This window comes from Talpa occidentalis, unplaced genomic scaffold, assembly GCF_014898055.3.
Source record: "Talpa occidentalis isolate TD23 unplaced genomic scaffold, MPIMG_talOcc4v2.1 talOcc4.3, whole genome shotgun sequence".
NCBI lineage: Eukaryota > Metazoa > Chordata > Mammalia > Eulipotyphla > Talpidae > Talpa > Talpa occidentalis.
This window is the reverse complement of record NW_023603184.1, coordinates 24,670,363-24,676,362: the sequence shown is the minus strand read 5'-3', so window position 1 is coordinate 24,676,362 and position 6,000 is coordinate 24,670,363.

The window sequence follows — 6,000 nt, the reverse complement described above, 5'->3', positions numbered from 1 at the left end:
GATGTTTCAATCCTATGTTATGATTACCCTGTCAATCTTAGTCTGTAGTTTGAGTACATGTATATGGTTCCTGCCACTTCAGGGTTTGGTATCATTATTTAAATTATATCTCATTTTAAATTTGGTATCTCCCACCAATATCCCTGGCATACAGATATTTCAGTGCTTCTAAAAAATTGATTTTGTTCCCTCACCAGTGATTTTCTCAATGCCATGGTGTAGAGATGCTTCTGAAAACTTCTGGAAAATACCTTGTGACTTACCTCCACTCCTGTGAGGTTGACATTAGCAATGCCCTCTCAACCTCATTTCATTTGTCTAAGCATTGCCCTCTTTTTCCAATCTAGTCGCTCCTTATAGGCAAAGAAACAAATCTTCCAAGGAATTGGAAGTGAAGTCTACGATGTGAAACACTGCCCTTGTGTACTATGGCACAGATAGATGAGTAAGCTGCATTTTTACTTTAGAAAAGTAGCATTTCTAAGTTGCTCGTGGCCCATGATGGTGAGCAGATTTAAAATTGTTTAAAGGAATAACCTGAAACTTGTGGTATATGAACTTGTGAAAATATGCATTTGTAGAGGCTTAACCTATAATCCCAAAAGTAAATACAATGATATAAACCTACTTTATCTTAATAAACATAATGTAAAAAAAATTTAAAAATAACTGACAAAAAAAGGAATAAAAAAATGATTACACTTAGTATATATGTGGCAGACAGACTCTGAAGTTGTCCCCATGATCTTTCACTTCCAGTGTTCATGTATTTGTGTGATCCTTTCCCCTTGAATGTAGGTAGAATCTATGACTTCTAACCATATAAAATATGGCAAAGGTGTTGGAATGCGTGTGGTTGCGTATATGACTATGTGTATGAGATTGTAATACCTGTTTTGGGAAATAAATCTCTTCCTTGTTAGTAGGTAGCTTTGCCGGGAGCCTCACAGGACAAGAAGTAACAGGGGCCTCTAGGGACTAAGAGTGATGTCAAGTTGACAGTCTTCACGTCAGAAAGACAAAGTCCTTACTTCTAGAATAGCAAGGTGATGAATTCTGCCAAAACCTGAGTTGGGTCTTTTTCTAGTCAAACATTTAGAAAATACTTTAGCCCAAGACACTTTGATTGCTGCCTTGAAGAAGACCCAGCTACATCCACATTCACAATCCACATAAACTGTGAGATAAAAATATGTGTTGCTTTAAGCTACCAAGTGTGTGATATTTTGTTGAAAGGCATTTGAAGCAATTAAAAATATTCAGCAGGGGCTCCCTGGTAGCGCAAGGGGTTAAGAAGATGTGGTACAGGGCCTCCCCTTGTGCACAGGCTGTTGAGCGCAGTGCTGTGAAGCTGTCTGCAGCCTCTGTAGCGCTGGTTCTATCCCAGCTGGCCAGGGAGAATCCCACATGGTGCCACAGACCTCTCCTGTCTCGCCCGCTGCTCCCCTCAGCAGTGTATTTCCTCAGTCTGCCTGTTCTGTTCTCCACTCTGTCACTGGTGGGTCCTCTCACCCTCCGCACATCTGGCCTGTACCCCAGTTCTTGTATACATAAATAAATCTTAAAAAAAAAAAAATTCAGCAGGAAAGTGGTGACTCTAAGCAAAGGATAATGTTTTCTTTGTTTTTGTTTTAATTTACGTATTTTCTACATTATTGTTCATTCTCCTCTCAGTTGTAATCCCCATAAAATTAACACCACCAAGATACCCGTGAACTGTCACCTTAGTCTCTTGCACTCTTCCCTCTCCTGTTTTGATCACTCTCTCTCCTCCTTCCCAGCTGAATGCTGAATGTCTCTGATTTATAGTTTGCCTGCCAGTTTTGTCTGTTTTTCTCCCTTATCCCTTGTTTGGTTTCCCTACGTTCTTCCTACAAGTGAAACCATCTGATATTTTTCTCTTTCCTTCTGACTTATTTCACTGAACATAATCCCTTCCAGCTCCATTCATGTTGCTGCAAATAGCATAAGTTTATTTTTTTGATTGCTGAAAAGTATTCCATTGTGTATATATAGCACATCTGTTTGATCCAGTCATCTGTTTTGGGGCATTTCGTTTGTTTCCATATCTTAGCTATTGTAAATAGTCCTGCAATAAACATAGGAGAGCAGATTTCACAAAAGATAAAAGTGAAAAATATCCAAAGAAAAATTTTGGAATTATATATGCAATATTAAAAATAAAGAACTCGGGCCTCCCCTGGTGGCGCAGGCAGTTAAGAGCCGTGCTACGAAGCTGTCTGCAGCCACTGCAGAGCCGGTTCAATCCCAGCCAGCCAGCGAGGGTCCCACATGGTGAAGCAGACCTCTTTCTTGCCTGCTGCTCCCCTCAGCAGTGTATTTCATTAGTCTGCCTGTTCTGTTCCCTGCTCTGTCTCTGGTGAATCCTCTCACCCTCACGCGCATCTGGCCTGTACCCCGGTTCTTGTATAAATAAATAAATTAATCTTTAAAAAAAAATGAAGAACTCAAGGAATGATTTTAACAGTATATTAGGTAGAGTTGAAGGGAGTGTTGGTGAACTGGAGAATAGATTTGGAAAAAATGTACACAATGAAGCACAGAGAGTCAAAAGGAAAAAAAAAAAAAAAAACAGAAAAAAAATGGATGAACAGCCTGAAATATATGGTCACAAGTTTCAATACACTGAAGTTGACATTCAGTGGGAAAAGAGGAAAAGAATGTGATAGAAACAATGCTGGAAGAGAGAGTAGCTGATAACTTTCAAAAAATGATGAAATACATTAATCCAAAGATTCAAAAAGCCTTATAAACTACAACAAAAAAAAAGAGGAATTACCTAGACAAATAATGTAAAACTGAAAATTTCAAAATACAAAAATCATTAAAGCTACCAAAAAAAAACCCATAAGCATACCTTTCAGAGAATGATAAACAGTTAATTTTGTTTTTTTTTTTAAGAGGTTTTTTTTTTTAAAGATTTATTCATACATATAAGAACCAGGGTACAGGCCAGAGATGTGGGAGGGTTAGAGGATTGTTATAGGGCAGAGAGAGGGGCAGCCCAAACCCTGCAAACCTGCCTGCTCTAAATAGGTTCTGCCATCTGCCGCATCAACACAAAACAAATGAGACTTTAATGGGAAGGAATTTTAATACAATTAGGAAACAATACAGGAAAGGCAAAGAATATAGTTTCTGAATCAAGCACCCAAAGTTACCTGTCCCCTCGTGGGTAAAAGTCCACCTAAGCAGGATTGGCCCAGAACAAGGCCCCAAAGCCTGCCCCAAGTCTAAAGCATCTTCCAGTGGGGACCCACAGAAGGATAAGAAACAACCAGAGAAGCCTGGAAGGAAAAGAGAAAAATTAAAATTAAGACAAAAACTGTCATTGTCACCTCTCCACGGGTTTCTCACCCACATCTGTGGCAACCAGTCCACAACGAAAAGGCAAGTTTAGTTTCTTCATATATTTCTCGGCTCCATGTGCCTCCTCCAGGTCTCCTTCTGGCTCCATCCTGCTTCCTTCCTTCCTCAGTCTCCTCTGCAGCTTCTCTCTCTGCTCAGCTGTACCCTTCCTTGGGTGGGGCAGGAAACCTGGAACCTCCCCCTTTCCTGGGGACCACCCTGTTACAGATTCACCAGAGACAGAGTGGGGAGCAGAACAGGCAGACTGACTGAAATACACTGCTGAGAGGAGCAGTGGGCGAGACAGGAGAGGTCTGCCGCACCATGTGGGTATCTCTCTGGCCAGCTGGGATGGAACCCGCGCTGCAGAGGCTGTGTGCAGGTTCCCAAAGCTGTGCTCAACTGCCTGAGCCACCAGGGGAAGTCCTAAACAGTTAATTTTGAAACAGAAAAAAAGGTAAACATCTTCAAAGGACTAAAACAGAAATAATTTTGGGCCTCCCTGGTGGCGCAGAGGGTTGAGCACTGCATTTGAAGATGTCTGCAGCCTCTGCAGCGCGGGTTCAATTCCCGGGCTGGCCAGGGAGAAACCCACATGGCGCGGCAGACCTCTCCTGCCTCGCCCGCTGATGTCCCAAAGCAAATTCCATATAGGCTTTGTGGACTCCACCCCCACCCCAGGTCAAAGCCAAAGACACTGGGAACTCCAAATCCCATCACCACCAAAGGGAAGGTGGCTGGGACCTGAGGGTGGGGTTAAGCAGCCAGGTGGATACAAAAGGCAGACACGTGGGCTTTGGGGGCTCTCCATTTTTGGCTCTCCGCCAGCTCGCAGCGTCCGGCCAGCTCTGAGAGTGACTTTGGGTTTCCAGGTCGTCGGATTGGGTAGGACGCATTAAAGACTTTATTTCCCTATTTTCTCCCTGAGTTGTATATTTTCCTTATTTCTTTTTCTCTTGTAAATAAACCTTTTATTAACCCTTTTGCGTGTGTCTGTAGTAGAGTATTCATAAGTCCCTTTAAAGCGCGCGGGTGAGGACCCACAGCCAGGAACCTGTTTAATATCGGGGTTGCTCTATAACACCCTCAGCAGTGTCTTTGGTCCGTCTGCCTGTTCTGCTTCCCGCTCTGTCTCTGGTGAATTCTCTCACCCTCCCGTGCCTCTGACCTGTACCCCAGTTCTTGTATAAATAAATAAATCTTAAAAAAAAAAAAAACAGGAATAATTTCCAATTAGAATATATTAGCAACAAAAATCTCCTTGCAGAGTGAAGGATACTATGTCATTCTAAAAGAAATAAAAATAAAATTGGGAAATAAGATGCTAAATCTTAATGAATATTTACTAAGCAAACCACTAAATATTGATAACAATACTGTTGTTGGGCTTAAAATTTATAGGTATAAAAATACACAACAAAAATTGCCTGTAACCAAGTGTAAAGATAAGTGGAATTAAAATAGTCTAAGACCTCAGTGTTATTTGAGAAAAAGGTAAAAGAAGTAATTAATACTAAATCCTGATAGGTCAAGGATATCTAATGAAATTAAATGGTGGTAGAGTATACCACCCCAAAGTATGTTGCTCTGAAGTATTATTTTGAATTCAAGGCATTTGAAAAACTGCTAATACAAGAAAAATACTCTGACCTTCCTCCTTTTTTCTTAAAAACAGGACAAAATTCCTGTGTGAAATATGTCCTATATGCTAAAAGGAAAAATAATGTTCTGATTGTTAAGGATAGGAAGTTGAGAGCTTTAAGATTATGCAGAAACAGACCTTGTTAAAGACTGATTACCGAACTGGTGCATTAAAGCCTGAGGAAGTGGGGGGTGCAGAGACGGTGAGAAGGAGGAGCATAAACAAAGAGGAAAGGAAGCACAAAGAATTATCTATGGTGGTGATACCTGATTGTGTTGCAGAAATAGATTCTAGCCTTTTACCCAGGCAGGGAAAGAACAAGCGGTACTTCAGGAATGGTGAGATCAGGAAAGTTTATTACTCATGCATGAGGCCCCAGCCCTGGGTGGTCCCATAAGGTCTGAGCACCAGTCTAGGGACAAAGGGTTTCTTTTATACATAACCATCTTGCATTGATAACATTGGTCAGTAAGCACAAAATTTTGTGACAAAAGACAGGTATTCAAGGATGCCCTGGGAGATCAATCAGCCTGGTGGCTGTTTGACCTTGTTAAAATGTAGCAACCTCCTTTAGGTAATCTTATCTAGATAGGCTTTAGAGAAGCAAAACTTGTTGTTTACATTTACTTTGCATTATTTACTGCCCCAGATCTGTGACTCTTTTAGCAGGAAACAGGTAAGATTTCATTTGATTAGCGGTTCCCTTTCATTTGGGAGAATCCTAATGTTGCCACAAGTAAAAGAAAAAATTATTAAAAAATAAACAGAACAAAAATGTAATGGATTTTTAATAATATCTTAGTAGATATTACAAATATCTAGCAGTAAAGAACCCTTGGAGATTTTGAGAGAATGTACATTAGCGAGACTCAAAAAAAAAGTACCTTCCTTTAGTCTTCCATATGGTAATTTCTCCGCAATTGTCTCCTTGTTTAATAGAGAAACCTGTAGTGTTCCCACCTTTTTGAGCTTTCATTTTCTTGTGAGGA